The following is a 23750-nucleotide window of genomic DNA, read 5'->3' as shown; positions in this document are numbered from 1 at the left end:
GCTCAAATGTTTTAAGAGATGAACCAGAAGGAAAAAAATTCAGCCTGCATGAGTAACTGAAAAAAGTCATAGTTTTATATAGACAGCACTAGAAAATCATAACCTTGGCCATTGTCCTGCACCTGGCTCATACTCAGAAGCAGCTACACCTGAAGGCATTTGTTTTAATGTAGGTTTGGGGTTTTGCTTTGGTTTTGTTGGAATTTTAAGCTGCAAGTGGAATTCTGGACAATTCCTCTTGAAGCTATAGAATACTAAACTAATGGTTCTGGCCAAAAGAGATGAATATTAAGAGAAAACAAAAGCTTTTGAAAGAGTCCAAATATTCCAGTTCCAACTTTTCATAGTGATGGGAATCAGTTTTTCACTCCATGTGAAGCTTGGAGACCAAGTTTATCTCCATTTATGTTTATAGCACTGAATACCTGCATTCAATACTTTATTTGGAGCTACACAAAGGTTGTTGTCTAACCAGATGCTCTCCATATCTTGAGGGTGAGGCACTTCACAAGGTGGCAAAGACAAGAGGCCATTGCATCAAATATCAGCAGAACTCTTCTGCAGGCTGAAATCTTTTCAAGATCTGCAGGAGCCTCTTTCCAGGACTTTTTGCATACATCTTAGGGAGAGAGAAATATTTCCAAGGCTCTGGTTATCTGAGGCTCTGCTTTCCCTCTTTGGGTGTGGTTTGGAAGATGCTTTCCAAAGGCATCCTCCTCAATCCCACAGGCAGTGCTGTCTGCATTAACACCTCCGTATTTGGCTGAACTGCTAGTCCAAGGCACTTTCTGCAAGTTAGTTTTCCACTCCTGACTTCCACAGTGGAAGGTGTCTCTGCCCATGGCAGGGGCTGGAATGAGATGATCTTTAAGGTCCCTTCCAACCAAAACCATTCCATGACTTGCAGCACTGACTGTTCTCTGCAAGGGCATTTTGGTTCATCTCTGGGAAGCTTCCAGGAGACTGTGGAAAAGATATTCATTAAAAACATGTCAATGTGGTGTTTGGCCTGTCCTTGGAGCAGCCCAGAAATCTTTTCTTTCAGGGGTAGCTTCTTGTCTTCCAAAAGCTACATCAGAAGTTATTTCTTTTCTTTTTTTTTCTTTCTGGGAGGGTAGAAATTTCCCAGATTCATTGAATCATCCTGATTCTAATTTGAGCTACTTATTAACAAAGGCATTTGTCACCTTGCAGGAGAGAGCTCAGCTCCAGACTGAGGGAGGATGCTTCTTCCCTTTGCCATGCAGGAAGCACTGCTCAGATTGTGCTCCACTATCAGTGCACTCAGTCTCTTTTTCAGGACAAACTATAAATTTTTCCAGCAAGTGCACTTATTATAAGTTTGTTTGCCAAGCGGAGTGGTGTTGCCTCCCTCCTTGATTATGGTGATATAAAAGTGTTTTTGTTTCAAATGAAAAACAAATGGAATAGATTCCCTGGCCTTCCAACTCTCACAGGCACCTTTGGTAGGAGGTTTATCACTCAGCAAGGGTGAGGGGGAGGAAATAACTTTTTTGGATACCCCTTGTTATGCTACGGACAGCTGCTCATGCTACAAGGTAATCCACAATGAATTATTTCTGACAATGTTTTACAAAAGTGACACAATGGTATGCAAGTCAGAAAAGAGCTCTAGGCCAAATCCCTAGAAAACATAAATTGATTTATACTGGAGAAAATGCCCCTTTGTCTGTAGCTCACAGAGTTATTCATGCCAAATCATTTCATGGAGAAGTTTGGACTTTTTTTTCACATTGCTGGAAAGTTACTTTGGGATAGTTTTGCTGGTTCCTCCATAAGAGGAACCTTATGATCAGGGTCAGTCTCCACCCCATATCCAGCTGTGCCCAGCACAAGGACCAGAAGGTTCATCCACATGACAGAACAACAGCTGAGACCAAAGCTAAACCAAAGTCCTCTGCTTTTTATCCCAAAGGAAACATGAGGCCAGTACCTGCAACACAGTGTGGCTTTTGGGGCAGCATCCCCCAGGGACTGGATTCCTTGTTTCCCCACCAACTTTCCTTCACCAGTCACGCATCCATTTTTACCAGCTTCTGCTAGATCCATGCCCAAAAACTCTGTGTGTGCACCCATGGAATGCCACGGGCCCTCACTTCTGGGAGCTTAGGTGGAGCAACCGTATTTCACTGGCAGAGTTAAAAGAAAGCATTACCTACTCCTCTCATCTGAGCCTGTAAGGAACATTCAGAGTGGGATTTCTTATCTCCCAAACATTCCGAGGCCTGGCCTGAAGGACATGGGCTCTGTCTCCTTGAAATAGCACACAGCGTATTACATCAGGCTCGCGCCTGTCCCAGGCTGAACTACAGAGTAACTGGAGAATGGAAAAATGCTGCCAGCGCCCAAGTTGCCTGTTGCCACCTCCCACTGTAAGCTCCTTATCTGGGAAATGCCTCGTGAATCGCATGGCAGATTTTCAACTGACGAGCCACTGCCCCGTCTCGGGCCCATCCTGCCCAAAACTGCCCCCCAAAACAGCCCTGACCCTACAACCCTACAGAAGGAGGGTTAGGGTGAAGAGACAGCTCTGTGGAGGAGGATTGCCCTTTCTGGGCTTTCGTAGCTTTACGTGTAACGCACTAGGATTCTGATAAGGAGGGAGGGGAATGGCTATTTTGCCATCAGCTGGAATAAAATTAGCTTAGGTGAGTAAGGGTGTCTGGCTGGCAGGCAGCCTATTTCAAATACAGCCCAGTGAGCTCAGCTCCATGGCCAAGAAAACAGTGGGGTTTGTATTTTAAAGTGCTTCGCTAGATCAAGTGCTCGTAGCCAAAGCCGAGAGAAGTCGGAGGGGGAGGAACAGGGTGGTGGCAGCTGGGAGTCTGGCAGCTGTGTGATCTCTGGGGGCTACAAATGAACATGTAAATTTCTATATTAAGCAGCAAAAGCATCTATTAGAGTAAAATTGCTCCAGCTTAATTGTTAGATAGGCATGTTTGTTAAAATACAATTTAGGAAAGATCGTATCATTCTTCCTCACTCAGGAGCGTATTCTTGATAACGTCGTTTGTCAGCAACTGCCTATTATGTTAAATAGCTGAGGAATTGCTGGATAACTTTCTGCTTAGATAATAACATTAAAGTTTCTCAAAGCATTTTAGAAGTCTGACTAATCTCACTGTCTCTCTATTTTATTTTTCTAAAGTGAATTTAGTGCTGGTGAAAGGTTCCAGATTGACAGACCTGGAGACAGGAGCTGATTGCTTATCCACATAATAGGTATGGTCCAGACAGCTGCAGTGCATGCATGGCTCCTTCCCAGCCACAGGTTCTGGTTCCTGCACCTTGCAGAGTCATCATGAACACTGGAGAGTGGCTTCAAGGCACAGCTGGATGGGTGATGGTGAAGGGTGCTCACACAGGGCATCCATGGTTTTGTTAGGCTAATCTTCTTGGGTTTCCTTTACAGACAGTTATTTATATATGTATATATTTATATAATGATTCACCCTCCAGGTGAGGGTGAGAAGGAGCCTACCTTTGTCTTATCCATCTCCTTTTGACTACTGAGGGAACCTGGGGACTTCAGGCTCACAAAGCTGAAGCCATTTACGTGGCTCACTCAGACCTACAGGGAGTCTCTGTGGCTCACTGACCATCTGGGGGCTGACACTTGCAAGCAAACAGCCATGACCTCAACCCAGTCTTGAAGCCCAGGCCTTGAGAAACACCTGCAGTTGATAATGGGCAAAGGCATGGAAAAGAGTATTTGGTCAAAACTGCCTAAAAGTTGGAAAAGAGTCTTTGGTTAGAGCTGCCTAAAAGTGCAACAACCGCAGCCAGACAAATGACAGGGGATTTGTTTGCTTCTGACACATCCAGAGCTGAAACCACTTGGGTGCTTGGACAATCATGTGCTGGCAACAACCAGACACCAACAACCCAAGATGCCTTTGAATGACAAACTGGTTACAGGAAACCTAATGGCATGTGCTGCCAAAGCTGTCCAAGTCCCTGACTCACAACCTCACGCCCCACTCAGCTCTCATTCCTGGGCATTCCCACATACTGAAAGATGGATGTATTCTGAGAACAAAATCACCCTGCAGGAGACACAACAGCCTGTGAGAAAGCACTTGGTTAAGGGTGAAAGGTAGAAAAAGCATCTCTGAGAAATGCATTGAGCTAGAAAAGTCCTCTTTTCAAATTGCACCAACACATTTTCTCCTGCACTGGAAGGTCTGCTTTGGCAAATCCTATTCCAAAATGCAATCAGTTAGGTTGAATTCATGCAGAGCATGCAGCAAACAGGCTAAAAAAGCAGCACATCTAAAAAATTGGGATGATCTCAATAATATTCCAACTAAATGAGGGGGATTTTTCATTTTAATGTCATTGTTCTCATTTATACAAATATTTTCTCTCTTTGGATACTGATGTGACAAGCAAAGAGGTGATGAACTGAACTTGAAGGTGATGGCTTCTTCACGGAGGAGAAGGCCTTTCCTCTCTCCAGCCAGCTGCCTCCAAACATCCGCATCCAAGCTCAGTGCTAGCAAGTAATTTCTGTAATGAATTAGGGAATTTCTGGCATCAAATCCTTGTGACAGCCAGGGTGAAAAGCAATCCTAGGAAAAGCCATGCTAGATAAATGACCTTTACTCAACAATTCTTAGGTTGCTCTTGAGAAACTGTAATTGTTGGAGGAGGGAGGAGGATAAACCACAAGCCTAAACAAGGAGAAAATGTTTGTGCAATAGTTCCTTGTTTTCCAACATTCCCCTAAACAAACATTGCAGTGGCAAAGTCTATACTTTCATTTCATATTCTTTTGGCTCTCAGAGGGGGAATATCTACATCCCCAGCCTTGTAAAGGTGTATGTACATTCTTAATATGTACCTTATGATTGCTGCTTCTTGCAGCTACTCCCAGGGTGCAGAGCTTTGTTTACACACAAAAGCTTTTCCAAAATTGGGGGTTTGTGTTCTTCTGTGCTTATTCAAATGCAATCAGACATTATCAGTTTCATTTCCTTCCACTGGAGCATTACAATTGCAAATAATTTCTCTTTCATCCCAAATATTGACTATTTCAAGCCACAGAGTGAAATTGCAAACATTGGAGTTATAACTCTAAAGAACACACACAGCATAAGAGCTGAGCTCAATCCAGTCCCAAAATTGATTTGGCCTCCACACTTTTGCAAATTAAGTTACGTATTTCCATGCTCATGTGAAAAAAACCAACATGTAAGTTTAATGCTTAATATTTAAACAAAGTGCTCAATGTTTACACACTAAGCTATTTTTTTTTTTTTCTAAATTTAAGCATTTGCCTGAGTTAGACAGAAAATAGTAAGAGGTGAACCTCAAACCATTGGAAGGTTGGGTCCAATTCAGAAGCTTATCCAAACGCCTTCTGTGTTTGAAAAACATTGGCTTGAAGACTTGCAAGAACATGAGTCATCTGTATGTCACTCTGACTTATTATAGACCATCAAACTTTGAGAGATGGTCCTCGAGTTCTTTCTGATCACCTGTTTGGCCATTGCTTTCAAGTTTAATGATGCTGAGTCACACCAATGATAAAATCTCCTAGAAAACCACTTTTGTTTGTTGGCAGAGCCACAGCCAAATGAGGTCTGTCTGAGCCATGCCCCGGTTTGCTCCCATCTCAGCCTATTCCAGTCCACCCTGGAACATTCCCCAAGGCTATGGCTGATGCAGAGGTAATACAAAATTAATAGATCTGCATTGGACTCCCCAGTCCTGCTGTCACCAGGGGTATTCCAGAAAGGCCCTAAGATTTCACCTGCAGCACCTCTCTGTCAGTTCAGTTTATGTTAAGAGCCACAGACAAAAATATCAAATCAAATCTTGTGGCTGATGCAAGATGTGAGAGAGTTATATAAAGTGATGAACAAATACACTCACCCCAACTACATCCCAGGGCTGGGCAGTGCACCATGAGAAGAACAGTTTTTCTCCAAACTAAATGTGTATTCACTCTGAGGAGAAACCTTCATGGTCTTATCTCTAGAGACTGTCCAAAAACATCACGTGCATCTCTTGTTCTGTTAAAACTCACCAGTAACCCACCATGTTGGGGCTGCCATCTCTCTTTGTCTGTTTATTGTAGGGTGATGTGATCCACCACAAAAATCACAGCAGCCCTCATAGACCAATAAACAATTGAAGTATTCTTAGCTCAACAGTCCAGGAATAATAACCATTCTTATCAATGAGAGATAAAGGGAGACAAGAAAAGATAAGAGGAGGATAACCAGGGTTTCTGGAGCCTAAGCAAAGCTTGATACCACTCAAGAGTTTCAGTTAAGTCATATTTTTTTCTGCTTTAGTCTAAGTGAAAATAAACCTGTGTGCCACTGAGTTAATAAAAACCGAAACCATTGGAGCAGAGGATGTTTTGCAGAGAACAGTAAAGCCTGATTCTTAAAGAAAAAACAACTTTAAAAAAAAATTGTGTTTATTCTCTTTAAGACTGCATTCAAGTCCGTCAATGTTAACAGAACCTTCACTGAATTTATTATCCTTTCCTTCAAAATTGTTTTTCCTTCATGGAATTACCTAATTGGTACCCAGGCCAGCCTCACCTCCTGCTGTTGTTCATGTTAGGGCAGAAGATTCTTTCCACTGGCAGACCATTGGGTTGCTCTGACATTGGGAATGATCTGGGGATGAAGACCACCAGGGTGGGAATTTGTCCTTAGGTATTTCTGCTTGCAGTTATATAATTCCAAATAGAGACAGAAAAGACCAACAGAGAGAGCCAGAATGAAAAATAATAAATAAATAAGTGCCTTTAAGTAATGGCAGCAACTTAAACCAAAATTATCCATCACCTGTGATGCTTCTCCAGGAATTTCTGGACTCATTCCTCTAACAACTTTGGAGAAGAAACCCAGGCTGAAAGGACCCAAGCTGTGTCCTCTGATGGCGACATCACAGAGATCAAACCCAATTAAGGAAACCCAAAAAAACCCCCTATTTTTATTCCTGCAAGCTCTGGTAAATTTTATTTTTGTGTCTTGAGGTGATTATTTTTCCCTTTTGATACCATTTTCAGTGCATGCCCTTCATCTCCCCTGTGGAGCCATCCCAAATGTCACTGAGACTATTAATGGTGTGTACTTAACACACATACTCACAGTATGTTCATTCTCTGGGAGACTAAACATTATTGAAAGGTTACAGCATTTATTTTGATGTGTGTCTGTTTAACCAATTCTAGCAAATGTTACACAAACACAAAAATGGGTTTTCCTTCTCTGTTACTCACAAGCCACCCTGTACCAGAGGTTTTCAAACAGAAATCCTCCCTCAAATCAATGAGGAATTAGAAAAACCCTGATGCCATGCTATGGGACATGGAGATATTCTCAATATACAGCAAAGACATATATAAAGGAGAAAAGAAACATTTCATCCTTGCTCCCTGGAGCCCTACTAAAGTCCTTTTCCAGCTTCAAGTCCACCAATTTCTATCAACCTGTGGCTTATTTCAGGGCTGATTTTCCAGCAGCTATGTGATATTAGGAAGAATCACTAGGTTTGTTCACCACTATCTTGATTCTCATTTAATGGAGATTTGGATGGATTTCTTTCGATTCCTCAATATTTTCTGTTTCCATTGGGACTGGACACAACAGTTGGCAAGTACAGCCCTTTGTGTGGCCAAGTCCTAGCAAGGAACAAAACCATGGAGAAAACACCAAAAACACCCAAACCGCTGGTTAGAATTTAAGTTTTTGATTATCTCAGCTGCAGTTTAGAGAGGATCCAGCCATGCACCCATCCTTAAGTTGCCATTGCTCTGCAAAATTGTGATTAATAATCCCCACTGCAGCTACTAACAGCTCTATTGACTCTTACGTGTTATTTCGAGAGAGACCTTTAGAAAGAAAAACCAAAAAACCACAAACAAACCCAACCAAGCTGTTTCCCCCTTCTTACCTCAAACTCTGCATAAAGACACAAAGATTTAGTGCAAGGGAAACCCCACCTCACACCTCATCTGACTGCAAAGAGGCGAGGGCATGTGAGGCCAGAGCAGAGTCAGGTGGCTGTGTTTAGCATGTGCTTGTTCCACCTTGTTTCACTGCACCTCGGGGGCTGCTCCTGGGGAATACATCCAATGCCATCAAAGCAGAGAGCTCACATAAACACTGCTCACACGAAACCAGAATCAGAGAGCAGCAGCAGCAGCAGCAGCTAATGGGCAGAATATTAGCAGAGGTAATGAATAGGTTCCCTCAGTGTACAACCCCAGCCCAAAAATGCGACTTTCCACTGCCAGTCATCAATTAAATTCAACATCTTTTCTTTATGCTGGAACGAATTGGACTGACTGAATTCCTTAACCAAAAGGTCAAATGTGAAAATAAACTAAGGAAAACCAGGCTGTCCTTTCCTCAAGCATCCCAGTCCTCTGACACCTTCTTCTTGGACTCTAAACTGCTCTTCTCTCAGCAACTCTTCTCCCAGCAACCCTCTGCTCACTCCCTGGTTCTTACCTTCCTTCCAGCTGCCAGCCAGCACAGAAAGCTGCCCAGGCACTCTTGGACCTGGAGAAGCTGGAGCAACAGTGAGATTTGCTGCTGCAGGCAACTGGGAAGGGTGTCAGAGACCTCAGGGCTGCCTCTTATTGCTCCCAGAGAGCTCTGTAATCCTTCCTGTGCCTTCTCCAAGGGGATCACAGCTGTGTCCTGGGTGATGATATGGGGTAAAGAAGGAGCTTGGAGTAGAAGTAGTAGGAAAGAGCAGCTGCTCCTCCATCTCAGCCACTCTTCAGCTCCTCCAAGTGTCCTTGAGTTCACATCCATCATGTCCCAGCCCTATCAGTAAGCCATACTGGGAAGCTCTCAGTGCACTGCCCCCAGCCAAGCAGCCTTGGAGGAGGAAAGAGAAGAGGCTGTCCTCATCTGAACACTGCAATCCTTGGTCCTCAGGAGATGGCCTTGAAAGAAATGCTCTTCCAAGGGCAGACAGCCTAGAGATGCTCTGGAAGGGAGCTCAGCAGTTCCTGCACAAACAGCCACTGGCATTTTCCTTTCGCCGGGGCTGCAGCCTGACAAATAAGTAAATAAAATAGAAACCTGAGACTGGCCATATCTCCATTCCTTGGCCAGTCCTCAGAGTAACACAGAAGGTTCCACACTGTAGAAGAGGGTCGCTGGTGCAGCAGTTTCCAGATGTTTTGGCATTCGCTTCACTTCTGCCTGGAAGCATCATTTCATGTGAACTTGTCCCAGATTTATGAGCACCCATTGTGCCATATCTGCTGAGAACACACCAGCCTCCCCTGGAACCAGTGCACAGGTAGTTCACAGTGACAGTTTCTTATCATGGCATGTCGTTCCCTGTTCACAAATGACATAGGGGGCTGGACTTCTGGGGGCACCCCAAGCTTAAAGAAATGCCCTTCTCTCACCTGGAAGAGGAATGACCCAGAAAAGCAGAAAAACTTCAGCCCAGCTGGGATAAACCAGGAACTATTCCCAGACATGACACCAAAGCTCCCACTGAAAGTTTAAAAGCAAATATTTTCAGAATTCATTTTTCAATTTCATGCCACCTCTCTACTGATTACTTGTGGCCAGGATCCTGCCTGCCAAGATGTTACAAAACGCTGCCAACCGGTGCTAGGAGAGAAATCTTCGGGAGGAATTCTCCCACAACAGCCCCACAGCCACAAGGAGCAATGGACACAGACGCACTTTGAAGGAGCCACCCACTTCTTGGACACCTCTCCAGAGCAGGTCCCCAGCCCGTGGGGTGCCCTCCCTCTCCTTCGCCCCGTTTGCAGCAGGATGGGCCCTGGCAGAGGATGCATTGCATGGTCCGTAGGGCCCTTGGGGGTGTCAGAGCTGCTCAGGCAGAGGAATCAAACAGCTGCAGAGTTTCTGAGCATCTCAGCATAACAACCCCAAGTCAATGCGCGGGGAGGAATGCGGAGACCTCGACGGTGCCTCTCGACACCCATCTGTTTTTTAGAGTCAACTGGCCTGAACTCCTCTGCAAGCTATTAGCTCTGAATGTCCAGTCGAGGGCTGTGTTCTCTGGGTGTGCTTTAATTCCAAAGTAAACTCTTTTGCCTCGAGAAACTTGCAACACAATAAACTAATTTGAGTTGAGCTTAGTGTAATCTTTCTGGGCTTTTTGTTGTTTTGATCTGATCCCAGAAGTGGAAGTCTGGTTTAGGTATTGTGTTTTTGTTTTGTTTTGGGGTTGAGGGGTTTGGGTTTTTTTTTTTAGTCTTTCTGGGATCTGCTCTCCACAAGCCAGATTCCTGGATTTGACAAGTTCTGTTTTATTCTACTTACACTGCCACCTGCACAGCAGAGAGATTTAAAAGGCTGACTTCTCTGTTGGTAAAAGAAACAACAAGCAAACACAGAGCCGTGTTCAGAAGAGGCTGAAAGGAATTCCAGCTTCCTTTCTTCATATTAATTTACAGTGTGTCCTTCCTCATTTTCATGCCCTATTCTTGTACCAGTCCAATGCCTTTCCTCCATACAGTGCATTTAAGTTGTTCTCCTGACACATGAGATTTGTATAGTAATATTTTTTTCTGCACTTTGTTATTTTGCCCCTGCCTGCAGATGACACGACAAGGAGCACACAGGTACACAGGCTGCCTCAGGGCTACTGCTGTGCTGAGCAGTGTCACCTCCGTGTCCTCTCACCAGGCCAGGAAGACCCAGAGACCACAGCAATCCCATCAAGAGCCCGGTGATGTCATCTGATGTAATTTGCACAACATTCAGACAAAATGAAGCCAAACTTTGCTGATGGTGAAGTGACTCATGTTGTACAGAAAGTCCTGCACTGGGTCAAAGGGAGGTTCAGGAGCCCTGATTCAAGATCTCTTGTGTGGCTGACCAGACCACAGCTCAAACAGGAAGGGTGGGGAGCAGAAAAGAAGGAGTTTCACTGCAGCCCAGACCCAGCAGCACCAGCCTGGGTTTTTAGGTGATAAGCCCAAGGTACACACTCCTGCTGCACATTTTAATTTTGGAAACCCAAAGGTCAAAGGATTGGAAGTTTTGCTCAGCTCCTGCTGAGGTCTGCCAAGCACTGCTGTAACAAAGCTGCTTTCTGAGGATGTTGCAGGCACGGTAACGCAAAAGGGAAACCAATATTAATAAAACAGAAACAAGGAATCCCTTCATATAAAAATAAGAGCAAATAATGCACTGTAGAAGTTATTTGGTGAGGTGAGATCTGGTGTTATAACTCAGCAGGATCCTCTGGCCCAGTGTAGAGCTCACAAAACTTCTAAGGAAAAACAGGGTTTTTCTGGAGTTTTCATCAATTCACAATTGTATCACTATTATAAGTCCATGAAGTAAGAATCTAAAAAAGTAAAGTCCAACAGTTTCTAAACATAAGCAGGTCCTTCCCTTCAATCTGTGTACCCTTCCCACTCCCTCCAGGTTCCCTCCCTCTCTATTCAGATAACCCAAAGTGAATAAGCACACCAGGATGCAAGAGCAGAACAAAATGACTAAGACTCTGATGTGTAATAATATGTCTGTACTGTAACTAGACATAAACCTTTTAAAAATTCAAAATAGGTGACTCAAAGCTATGGAGAATTTTCCAAACACCAGATGGAACAAAGAACCCCACATTAAGATATTTTCAGTTAAGGCAATTACACTTAAATAAAGCTGCTTATTATTGTAATTGCAGAAAAGCTCTACAATGCAGCTTGGCTTTGATGAAGAGGCTCTGCCTGAGAAGCATCTAGGGCACACTGCCATGATTTGACATCTGTCTTGCTCCCAGCCACTCATCTTCACTCACTGGAGAACAGAATCATAAAATGCTTTGGGTTGGAAGGGATTTTAAGGACCATCCAGTGCCACCCCTGCCATGGCAGGGACACCTCCCACTGTCCCAGCTGCTCCCAGCCCTGTCCAGCCTGGCCCTGGGCACTGCCAGGGATCCAGGGGCAGCCACAGCTGCTCTGGGCACCTGTGCCAGGGCCTGCCCACCCTCCCAGGGGAGAATTCCTTCCTAATATCTAACATCAATTTCCCCTCTCCAGTCTGAGCCCATTACTCCTTGTCCTGTCACTGCAATTCCTGATGCAGAATTCCTCTCCAGCTTCGTTGTAGCCCCCTCACAATAAGAACAAAACTGCTATTTCAAGCAACTGCAAATTAGATGATGCTGCAAGAGAGCTTTGATTTTGGACAAAAATCACATCTCCTTGTGAATATTTTAGTGCCCTTTGGTCTGCAGAGAGGGAGTCAGTGCCAACAGGTAAGGAGGGGACAAGGACACTGTTGTGCTGCAGATACTGGGTAAACCAGGGACTAAAAGCTTGACTTGTTAGTCTGAGCTCAGTGCAGGACTGAGACTCAGAACTTAAGTGCCAGACATGAGCAGAATGCTGCACAGCTTGTACTATATAAACACCAAATCCCTCAGTCCCTTAGCAAGGCAGCTTCACAAACCAAATTCTTCTACAATTATCAACTTTCATCTAGAGAACTCATAGGATGACCCAAATCCACAAGATGCAGAGCAGAGAACAACTATCAGTATCAGTTGATCAGATAGGCCCTAAAATACCTTTTAAAAAAGGAGTAGTATAAATGGATATTCAATCTACAGTTAACAAAAGATAACTCCACATCAAGGTACTTCTGGAACGCAAGAATGCCAAATATTCTGCTCCAGGCCTAATCCTGATTAGGTGCCTTGGGCTAAAAGGAAATACTTTTTTATTTCTGTTACAAAACATGTATAAACAGAAGGCCTGGGTAATGCAATGTGAAAACCCCTGAGCAGAGATTCCAAGATTTACCCCATTAATCATAAATTACTAAGAAAAAAAAAAATATAGAATAGCTCGCTTTGTTTCCTTTGGTTCCTGAAAGAAGCAGCAGCCACAAACACGTAGGTAGGGATGATAATGGTGTAGAAATCACACACAGTGTGTGCAGGGCTGATTGTTCATGAGGGTGGCTCACTTCCGAAGGGGAGGGCTGGGTTGTGCAACGATCCCGTACCCAGGGCAGGGTTCCCAGCACAGCCGTGTCCCCTCGGCAGGGCTGGGGACGCCCGCCAGGAGCGTGGGGAGCTCTGGGTCTGCCCCAGCTCCGGCAGTGAGCGGGGCCTCAGCTCCCCTCCTGGAGCTGGAGAAGAATCCAGCTCGCTTCCCGGCCAGCGCAGGTTTTTCTTTAAGGACGTTTTCTAGGATTTTGTCCAGCTGCTCTAAAGAAGTCCTAAACAATGGGATTCCACCAGCCCGCTGCAGTGAGGGCTTCATAGCCCAGCATCCTTGTCTTGTAAACATTTCCCAATAACCAAAATTGTGTTCCTCCCCTACTTTGCTCCGTTCTTGGCTTCCCTTTCTGGCAAGGGCATGGCACAGAATGAAAATCCTTCAGGAGTCACCTGGTCGGGTTGGCAGTGTTTTATCCTGTGGCAAGACAAAGTTTCTCTTCTGTATACAGGATTTTGCTCCAGGAAAGCAGATGTCCCCTGAACCTTTATGATCTTAGGAGAGCTTGGTCATTGGCTCAACAAGTCTGGAAAAGTTTGCTGCAATTGTTTTTTTCAGTCCAACTCAACACCTTGCCCCCTTGATCTTAAGAATGGTCAAGAGCTTTTCCTGCTCTTCCCTATATATCCATATCCCACAGAGACATTGCACTTTCACCTTGGATTTCTTGCTGTCTTTACTTTACAAAGAATCCTTTGGCCGTGTCATTCCCAAACTATTCTTTATTATTATTATTTTGCTCTGGATTTTGAGTTCACACCCAAAAGGCCAGCGCACACAGTGCAGCGTCCTCAGGCACTTTATCAAGCAGTTCTCACCACAAGGCTTTATGAATCCTCAAAGTCTGACTGATAAATAATGCATTCCAGCAAAATATAAATCCATTTCCTCCTATTAGCTACAGTTACAGCCTAAAATAGTAATGGAGGGATCAGGTTACTAAAGCAGCCACGCTTTCATTAAGAGCATTCACCATTCATGTGGCACTTGGAGCCCAAATAGGATAATTTCACGTTCACCTTTCCTTTGGTCATTGTCTCCCTCAACTTATTGGCACTGAGAGGTTTTACCCGGTTTTCTCCTGCACCACTTCCAGGTCCTTGTGGGGACTAATGACTGAATCAAGCCTTCCTTTGCCTGGGTTATTTAATCCCACCTGGGCATAATAAATGGGAACTCCCCAGTTCTCTTTACAATATTTGTAGCACTGGGACGCTTTTACGACATTATTACAACTGGAGCATTGTTGTACCTTGAGATTTTTTTAGAGAGGTCTTACTACAAGGAATTTTCTCTTGATATTTGGCCTGAGTTTCACTTATTTTCCTTCCGCTGCCTACAGAGTTGCTTCTGTTGGCTCAAATGAGACATTTCTGTTTCTCTCTAGTATTTATGTGTTTGAAGATAGTTATCATATACCTACTTAGTAATTTTAAACCAAATTTAACAATATTTAACTCTTTTTAATCTCCCACTCATAAATCATCCCTCCCTGGTCTCCTTTGCCACTGTCAGGAATGTTTTCCTACAGTTCCAGGAGAGAAATATGTCCCTGTTACAAAACAGTTTATATCTGATTGCAGCAAGAAGAAAAAATCAATTCAGAAATTACAAGAAAAGGAAAGCCGAATATCCTCTGGCAGGTAAAATTCCCAGGAGTCCAGAGCCTCATGCCTTATGTTCCCTGCTTCAAAATCCTTAAAGAACCTCAGAACTAAGCACCGGCATCTCAAAATACCCAATAAGGCACCTAATCATTCATGTCACTTCTGACCCTTGCCACTTGAGATCAGGGCACTTCCTTCCTTGCACTTTGTTAAATGTGTTTTTAATCTGCTTAAATTGCATGAAAACATAGCACAGTGTGAATGGGCGCCCAGCACAGGAGATTTTTTAAAGGCCTTGTTACAAAGGTGGCTCTTTCCCTCTGGGTCAGTGAGATGGATTGGGGCACATCTTGCCTCGACCTTGTTTAGGGTCTGAGTGAGGGAAGGAAAGTAAAGTCCCCAAATCCTTTGTTCATGTCGCTGACCGTGCGCTGCCTCCACCTACCCTGGGTTTGCTGTAGGACCTGGCTCTGTCCTGCCCCTGGAGCACGGCCAGTGCTGCCCCAGAATTCTGTCCCCTCCTCCAGTGTCCACAACTTGTCTGGGAGACAGAAATGCTTCTGTATCATTCTGCCCGACCCCAGCTCCGGGGATCCACACACAGCCACACCACACACTGGTCCCACTGCTGCTCGGGTCCCTTCCCAACCTTTCATCCTCACTTCTCTCCTGGGATGGCAGGTAGGGAACTGAGTTCCCAAGGTAATTTATTCAGTAAAACAAACCACTCTATCCTTCCTTTTCCCCCCACCTCCTCCCTTTTTAAAGAGTTAATTCACTGGATTTCCGTCTGCTGTCAGCCAAACATCGCAGTCCAACTCTAAAGACAAAACAAGGGTTTTTTTTTTTCTTTAATACATTTCTCCCACTGTTCACTTGTTTATAGGATTCAGTCATTCTCATTGAGCCAAACCTGGCACGACTAACTCTGATCCCACGTTCAACAAAATCTCTGCTGTGTTTATATATCCAGGGGGACTTTTCAGAGGGGGAGAAAAGCACCTTTAGTATGTTAATTCCCAAGGACTCAACGATTAATGAACTAATCTTATTACACGTGCCGGGGGCAGAATCCTGGTAGATGAAACCTGAGCTAATGAATTAAAGCCCAAAAACTCCTTTGGCTGCATAAACGTGCTTTTAATTTCAGCTAACCTTTCAATAATAATCCTTCAGGATTTTTTTTTCCATGATGCTTATACTTTCTGAAGATATGTGACTCCTCTTGGATACAAGCTCCTTTGTTATTTTATTTCTTGGAAATATTTAGCAACGTCCCAATAACTTTCTTGTTAAAAGTGTATTTGCCTTTCCTGTCCTGAAGGTTGTAGCTGAGTTTTCCTCTCTCTATGGAAGGCCCTTGGCTTTTTACTGAATTTTTACTGCTGGGAGTAAACACAGAATAGGAGAAATGTTTGCCATATGTTGATATAATGGTCACATTGTGGGAGGGGAGCAGAGAGGAAGGCTGGGCCCCTGACATCATGGTAGAAGTGCCCTTTTTTCACCGTTAAAAGTAGGTAAATAAATTATGGTAAATAAAAACCAACCTGAACTTTCACTGAGGACTTCAAAGGAAACCTAAATACCGTGTGATTACAGAGGTTGAAAAAAGCTCAGTTAACATTCCACAAGTTTAGAGACCTTGGTCAGAAAGACATTCACATTTGGAGCAACTTATGTTCACACAAGGACACCTAAAAAAAAGTCACTTTTTCTTGTGAATACCTTAGATGCCATATTGGACAGCAGCAGAGGAAACACAGAGAGAAAGATCTTCAAATACCATTCCCATCTCTCTATTTCTGCTACGTTTAGATCCTTAGCAATCTCCTTTGATTCACTGCCTGGTTGATGTCCCTCAGAAAGCACAAAATATTTTCTTAATCCTTCTTTATATTCCCATCATAAATCATGATTGATCTAAGAATCTGTACCAGAACATATTGATTAACGTACTGCCTTGGTCTCTATTTGAAACCGTTTGAAAGTTTGCTTTGGAAACATTGAAGAAATTTTATTTTCTTACTATACAAGAGGTCAGTGAATAATAAACATGAATAACCCTCTTCCTCAACTTCCTCCATCAAACAGACTGCCAAAGGATTGGTAATTTTACCTTGATTTTACCTTCCCTTGCTATTTTACACCAAGGCATCAGTTCCCATTGATGTGCCAGAAGCCAAAGCTCTGCTGCCTGTCTCGGGTAGGGCAGTGGTGGGAAGGTTCTGCATCCCTGGACACAGCAAAGCCCACACAGAGCAGCACAGCCACCCCACGCCCAGCAGCTCCAGCAGCGCTGAGGAAACTCCCTCACTCGACATTCTCTGCCCTGCCACACACACATTTCTTTTTCCAGTCACACCACTACAAAACATCACTTCAAATGATATTCCTCTGCTACAGAAGGTTACAAATCATTCTTTCAGGTGGGACAGTGGCCACCCCAAGCTCTTCTCATAGGCACTGCATGGGCAGTCAGTGTTTTTTGTTGGCAGCCTCAAGGTCTGAGCCCCTTGTGCTGGGAGGAGGATGGAAGGAGAAGTCAAAAGCCAGTGTAGGCTTTGGCAGGCTCATGGCAGCTGACCTTCCTTGCGAGACCTACACACATATGGGTTTATTCCACATGCTGCCATTGACTATTTTGGCTATTTTTTCCTCTTAGACTCCCCCTCTGTCACCTCCATGAAGTTAACACATGAGTATGCAATACCCCAGAATTCAGATGGGGAGATTGCAAGGCAGAAAAAAACCGCTATTTTAAATTCTGTGGAAAAACAGGTTAGAGATTCTATGTTTAAATAAAGGTTAGAACAATAAAACGGCCGGGTTTTTCCACAGTAACTCTCACCTCAGACAGCAAATGCTGAGTAACCGCTCAGCCCTCCTCGCCTGCTCCCTCCCGCGCCCCGGCCGTGGGGCTCTGACTTCCCTCGTGTTTACTGAATGTCTGCAGCGATGGCGGGGCAAAGCCACAAGGCCGTTCTCTCTTGGAGCCCGTTCCACTTTGTCACCACCTTAGAGAAAACACAAAAAGGGGGAGGAGAGGCAGGAGCAGCCAGCCAGAGCCCAGCGCTTCCACACGCCTCCAGCCGCGATGGGGCACGGCGGCACTGCCAGCCAGGAACGCGGCAAAGGATCCCTGTGGACACAAGAGGGGCACTGCCTATTTTTAGGCAGCTGGAGTTTCCACGAGGATTCCTAAATCTCTAGTTTCATTAGGCTGTGTGGGGCTTTTTTAAGAACAGGTCGTTTAAAGTTGTGGTTGCGCCGTTCTACTTCTTTCCCTTCCACAGCACAAGGCTCGGAATAGAAATAACAAACTGATGGAATCAATGTGTGAGCCCAGCATAGAGCAGGGATAAGGCCCGGCCTAAAGGTTAAAACCAGAGAGAAGAACAAGGGTGACAGTGGGGTATGGCCTGGCACAGGGACAGGGTGGCAGTGGCTGATGATGAGTGATATGTGCAGTCCCTGGCCATGGCCAGTTGGTTCAGTGATGGACCTTTCCCTGCTCTGGCCTGATTTTTCCAGGCCACAACAAAGTCAGATTTACCCACTCAAGCCACTCATGATGCAAACCTGACGGTTTCCCATATGCACATGATTTCTGTACACTTTGAAATAAACAATGTACATTAGGCCCAAGCTCTCACGCCAAGAACTGCAACATTCTCACTGGGATCTCCCAGTTTTAAGGCTCACACAGCACTTAAAACTGTGCAGTGATTTGGCTTGTCAGCTCACTGGCATAGCCACTTTTGCACATTACCCTCCCGACCCCAAAATAACAATTCCCCCCCTTTTCTTTTTCATTCCCCCCTTCCTTGATGAGGCTAAACTGTCTACTTACCGTTCCCCACACAACAGCAGCAGCTGGGAGCATCTGGCATGGGACATATGGAATTTAATTTCCCGATATTTACATAGATTGAAGCAATTCCGACTCCAGACTTCAGAAGGCCCATTGCAGCAGACCTCAAGGCAAAAGCTTTCAGTTCATTTCATTTTCCTCTTCTTCTTTTGGCAAATGAGCTGGGAATACCAGTTTAAAGTCTGCACGGGCCTTAGGATGTTGAAAGATACTCAAGTCCTTGATCTATAAGGCTTACAGGGTAAATGCTGCTTTTTTGCTTCTGGGGAATCCAAAAGGACTTTTAAGAGCCCTAGCCACTTTAAAAATATCTTTTTTCAGTGACCTTGAGTATATTTGAAACAGTCCATTTCAGAGTTTTGCACATGTGGCTACAGATAAAAGTTTCTTTGGGAAAAATAAAATAACTGAAGGCAAGTATTCGCTCATACAAAGGAGAATGAAAAGGGACACGTCTAGTGCTGAGTGCAGGGCCAGCATTGCTGCTATGCTGCTGTTGAGCAGAGAGTTAAACGAGGACTTGCTCCTGAGCAAGACAGATGCTGTATGAAAATGGCAAAATGTGGCTGAAGCACCACACTCCTCCAAAACAGTTGGTTGTCTTTACTTTGTCTGTCAGTTGCCATCCATGACATTTCCAATAATTGCAGAAACAGAGACTTTAGAGGTGGTGGAGTCCATTATCAACAAAGAATTGCCAGGGATGGCAGCACACCAGTCCAGCTTTGCAAAATCCTTCTAAAATCCCTCTTGCAACAACATTTGAAGAGAATGATTTAAAACTCCCACCTTATTTTAAGGACGTCCACAACAGATTCAACAGCTAGAAAAGCTGAGAAGACAGCTCGTCTTCTTTATGGCTATAAGAGACCAAATTCTTCAGATGGCAGTGCAAATACAAATAGCAGCAGTATCAGTCATGGAGCTCCTCCAATGTGCAGCATCTGAGGACCTCACACATTGAGTCACAATTTGCCAGTAAAATCCCAGTGGCTGAGCTAGGAAGACACTATCATTTCCTAGGAGAATTCATCCAACAGAAAATATGTCTTGCTGCATATGCATTTTTTAAGACCATGGAAATTTTTTTGAGTGCATCAGGATGAGGCCAAAATAAGGCTTAGATCTTCAGACTTAGATTCTGAATTTGGTTCCCTATGCACAAAACATTTCTGCCAACCCTAAGGGCACCTTACTCGGTTCCTTTGAACTCCCCAAGTTCCTCTTGGTTTTGCTGCTTTACTTGCTCAGCTGTGCCATGGGAAATGCTTTAACAACCTTGGAGTTATGGCTGCAACTCAGGTCTCCTGTCATTGGCAAAAACACTTTTACAAGGCGCCAGTTTTGCTCTTTTCCCCTCCTCCTTATCCAGTGACTCCTGCATTCTGATTCTGAGACCAGTAAAACCCACTGCCATACTGGAAAACTCACCCAGTGCAGAGGAACCAGCTCTCTGGTCAAAGATCTTCCTAGAAAGGAGATTTAGGGCTGAATTCTCCCAGGAAGAAGAGAAAGCTGAATGGGGGTGTCCAACATCCTGGGTAAGCACTCAGACACAAGGGTGGTATGGAAGGAAGGGTCACTTTGGGGAACCTGACCCACTATGAGAATCAGGCCTTCTCTTTTTTTGTAAGAATACCAGTCTCTGGTAACTGTTCAGGTACAGCCATCACCAGTGAGAGTTTGCAAAACACAAGGCAGATTTCCACTTGCACTGAATTAGAGCAACTGAGACTAGCAAGGAGTTTAAAATCCCCACTCCTAATTGCTTATTTAACTTGCTTGTTAAATTTGATTTTGTACTTGTGTGCCAAAGGATCTCCTTGTTATGGACTTCTAAAAAAAAATCTAATAATATATAGGGTTTTAATACTGTGTTTGTTCAACTTTTGTTGCTCTATTTAGAAGACCTTATTATACTTTTATTGCCATTAAAGAACTGTATACTCCTTATGATTATTTTACAGGGCTCAAGACAGTTGATCTGGATGCTGTCTTATTAACTGTACCAGGTGGTAGAAATACCACTTAATCCTCTTTAATATCAGTAATTCAGACTACATGGCAAGACTGACCTCAGCATCTCTTATACCCCTGGAGGAACTACATTATATCACTGCATAAGGGGTCAGAGATGAGAGTGCTTTTGGCAAGGGACTTTCACTTTGTAGATGAAACATCCTGATTAAAAATGATGCTTCCTGCGTAACACTGCTGTTCTCAGCTCACAGTTTCCAAACCCACAAAAGCTGCTTTCTAAAGATGGGTAAAACGATCCCTCTATGGTTTATGTAATATATTTGCTGTGTAGTTTTAGGGTTTTCAGGATGAAAGTTACTGGAGTACAGTCAGCCTTTTTGGACAGGTAGTTTAGCACCCACAAGTAGTTGGCACTGAGGAATAAAAAGCTGGAGATACCCATGGCTGCTCTAAAGTGGATGCATGGGATTTACACTCTCTGTTAGCTTAGTTCCCAAGCACCATTTGTAACATTAATGCATTTGCCCTCACAAATCCATTGGAGGCAAGAATTTTAGAAGGCAAACAAATATCCCAAGAAGTCAGAACAAACCAACTGAGAAGTGACTGAGAAATGCCCACATGCCTTCGCTCCCCCCACCTGATTTGAGAGATACATCAAAGAGCAGAGGTGGGACTCAAAAACACGTCCTTTCAGAGCTTCTTACTTTTAGGATTCGAAAGCTGCATCTCTTCCTTTTGACCCTTAGACATCCCTTGAGCAGCCTGAAACTCCCAGCCAAAGATCCTGAAAGCAGAGCAGGGAAGGAAGTGCCCGTCTCCCATATCAGAGGCCCCTCACCACTTCCTCCCACAGCATCCTGTGGGATGCCACACCAGCCCTGCCACTCGCCCTTGATGGCGTCACACCGGTGGAAACCCCACAACATGGGCAGGCAGAACCAGCCCCGAGGTATCCCCAAACATTCCTGTTTGTCCAAGAACAAGAAATTTGAGGCCAGTTTTCTGCGAGCCTTGAGCCCCAGAGTAGACGTGAAATGTAGACTCTATTTTCACAAGTGTTCAGCACGCAATCTGTGGAGCTCTTCTGAAAATCTGGACCTTATTTAGACGAGTAAATGAGAGCCAAGCTCTTTTTAAAAAAGAGGGTTTAATAGAAATGTCTGCCGCCTCCTATTCTTAGGCCCCTAAGTAAGTGGTGCTGGCTGTGGTGGGAGCTGCTGGTGCATGACTGGTGACTGGCTTTGTCATCCCAGGAGTTCTCCTGGGTTGCTAAAACGTTCATGGAAAAAAAAAAAAACAACAAAAATGTGCATGGACGGAGCAGACAGGGGGAAAAAAAAATCAGCTTCACGCTACAGCAAATGCTCAGTGAAAATGTTTGCACAGGTCTAATGAGAACTGGTTAAAAGTCAAACCCAAGTACTGCTCTCCTGGCAGCTGAACACGGATTACAAAATCCCATTGCCTCAGTTCACTTCAGAATTGTCTCAGCTACTCATTCCTGCATCAGTGGGAAATTTGGAAGTGACTTTGGATTTGCAGTTTCCTTTTGATAAATGTATTAAAAATACCAATATAACAGCTTTTTATATCATAATAAAAATACATGGAGTATTAAATCCTGCCTAACTCTTGCTGACTTGGAAGAGAGTTTGCATGCTTTCCTCACATCCAGATTTGATTACACTAACTCTTAATGCACAACTTTGCCAGAAATGTTTTTATTAGAAGAAATTGCACTTGGTCCAGAATGTGGCAGCAGGAATGATCTCTGGCATGCATGGTAAGAGGCTTTTTTCACCAATCTGAGATCTCTACATGGGTTTCTAATTTCACTCAGAATTGAGTTGAAAAATTGACTTTTGGATCAGCAAGAGATTGGACATGATTATAGGTAATGCTGGACTTTGGAAGTCTTGGACAACAAACTTTTGGCCAATAGACTTTTTGCATTATATTCCTCAGCTCTCTGCCAGAGTGTACTCACATTCACTCTGGACTTGCCTCCTCTAGTTACTAGTGTGTATTTTATTCCTTAAAACATCCTTTTAAACCCTTTCTTTCCCAAAATAATTTAGTTGCATCTGGAATTGTGCTATCTATCCCTAACAGCCCTTAGAAGTATTGATAACTTGGTGAAGGGCTTTGAAGTAGCAGCTGTGAAAGATATTGCAGAGATGAAAAGAGATTGTATGATTGACTGTCTTGCCTTTTTTTTTTTTTTATTGGCCTACTTTGTACTTAATTTAGTCAATCAACCAGACATCTTTCCATAGGGCTTTTTGTCCAAACACCTTTGGCACCATCCACACACCATATAAAGTGACCCAATGATGGGTTTGAACAGTGAATGACGATTATTGCAATCATCTTTCCATCAGATGTATAATTTTAAATAAAAAGTACTAGAATCATTCCCTTTGCATTGCTGGAAGTGAGTGAAACCCAAGGGAATGTGTCTGCATGCATTCCTCAAATCTGCCTTGGACAGCAGTCTACTACCACTAAAATGAGGCAGTTGCAATGCAAGACTGGAATTAGCACAGAGCAGACTGAGCTCCATCTAAATCTGACTAAATCCTGCATGGTTGTAGATTGTGAGGAGGCTGCAGGACCTGCAAGTAACTGCAAAATCGCATTGGGAGTTAAGATTAAAATGAAGGACAGATTGAGGTTTCTGAAACCAGACAAGGAAGCCTAGGTCTCAATCTTGCTGGATTCCTGAGGTGGGCAGAAGACACTTTAATTACATGATCAATACAGTTTCAAAGTAAGCACAGAAGCCACAATGACTCTGAGGGCACAAACATTATTTGAAGGGTAAAGCGAAATCCCGTTGAAGGAAAATGAGAGATCTCTGCCTCACAGAAACCAATCAATGCCTTCTCAGTCTCCTATTAAACTGTTAAGTTTAGAAACATTTGAAGACATCTGAAATGGAAGTGCAAAGACAATTCTGCCAAAGCTCAGCAATTTCCCAGATCCCTGAGAGACTGTGCAGTGGAACAGTCGATCAACAGCAATGAATTAATCTTCCTGAGGAAAAGCAGGTGCCTGAAACATGGCTTTGCTTGTTGAAAAATCATGGTACTCCTCTCATGCAGAACAAGGCTTGAGAATGGCTTGTCCCCTTCCATGCAGCCTGTTTCTTCCTTGGATAAATTAATGAAGATTTCCTTTTTTACTGAGAAAACTCTGGAGCCAATATCCCAAGAGAGAAATTAGACTGAGATGTTGCAGCAGTGAATTCATAACCTATCCTGTCTCTACCAATTAAGCTGAT

The 23750-nt window shown here is 43.9% G+C and overlaps 1 long non-coding RNA gene across 2 annotated transcripts in view; it reads right to left on the bottom strand.

Annotated features, from left to right (window-relative positions):
- Nucleotides 1–10996: 10996 nt before the first annotated feature.
- The window catches only part of LOC146765856 (uncharacterized), a 69522-nt gene continuing 56768 nt past the window's right edge, over nucleotides 10997–23750 (bottom strand). Inside the window, exon 5 of one of the 2 annotated variants that reach the window (XR_014958771.1) lies at nucleotides 10997–23662. This is a non-coding gene — a long non-coding RNA (uncharacterized LOC146765856). The remainder of the gene's footprint in view (nucleotides 23663–23750) is intronic. The other variant, XR_014958772.1, reaches the window with a different exon arrangement.

This window comes from Lonchura striata, chromosome 17 (genome assembly GCF_050655825.1).
Source record: "Lonchura striata isolate lonStrDom1 chromosome 17, ASM5065582v1, whole genome shotgun sequence".
Classification (NCBI taxonomy): domain Eukaryota; kingdom Metazoa; phylum Chordata; class Aves; order Passeriformes; family Estrildidae; genus Lonchura; species Lonchura striata.
The sequence above is the reverse complement of the archived record's forward strand: the minus strand, read 5'-3'. Positions and strand labels throughout refer to the sequence as shown.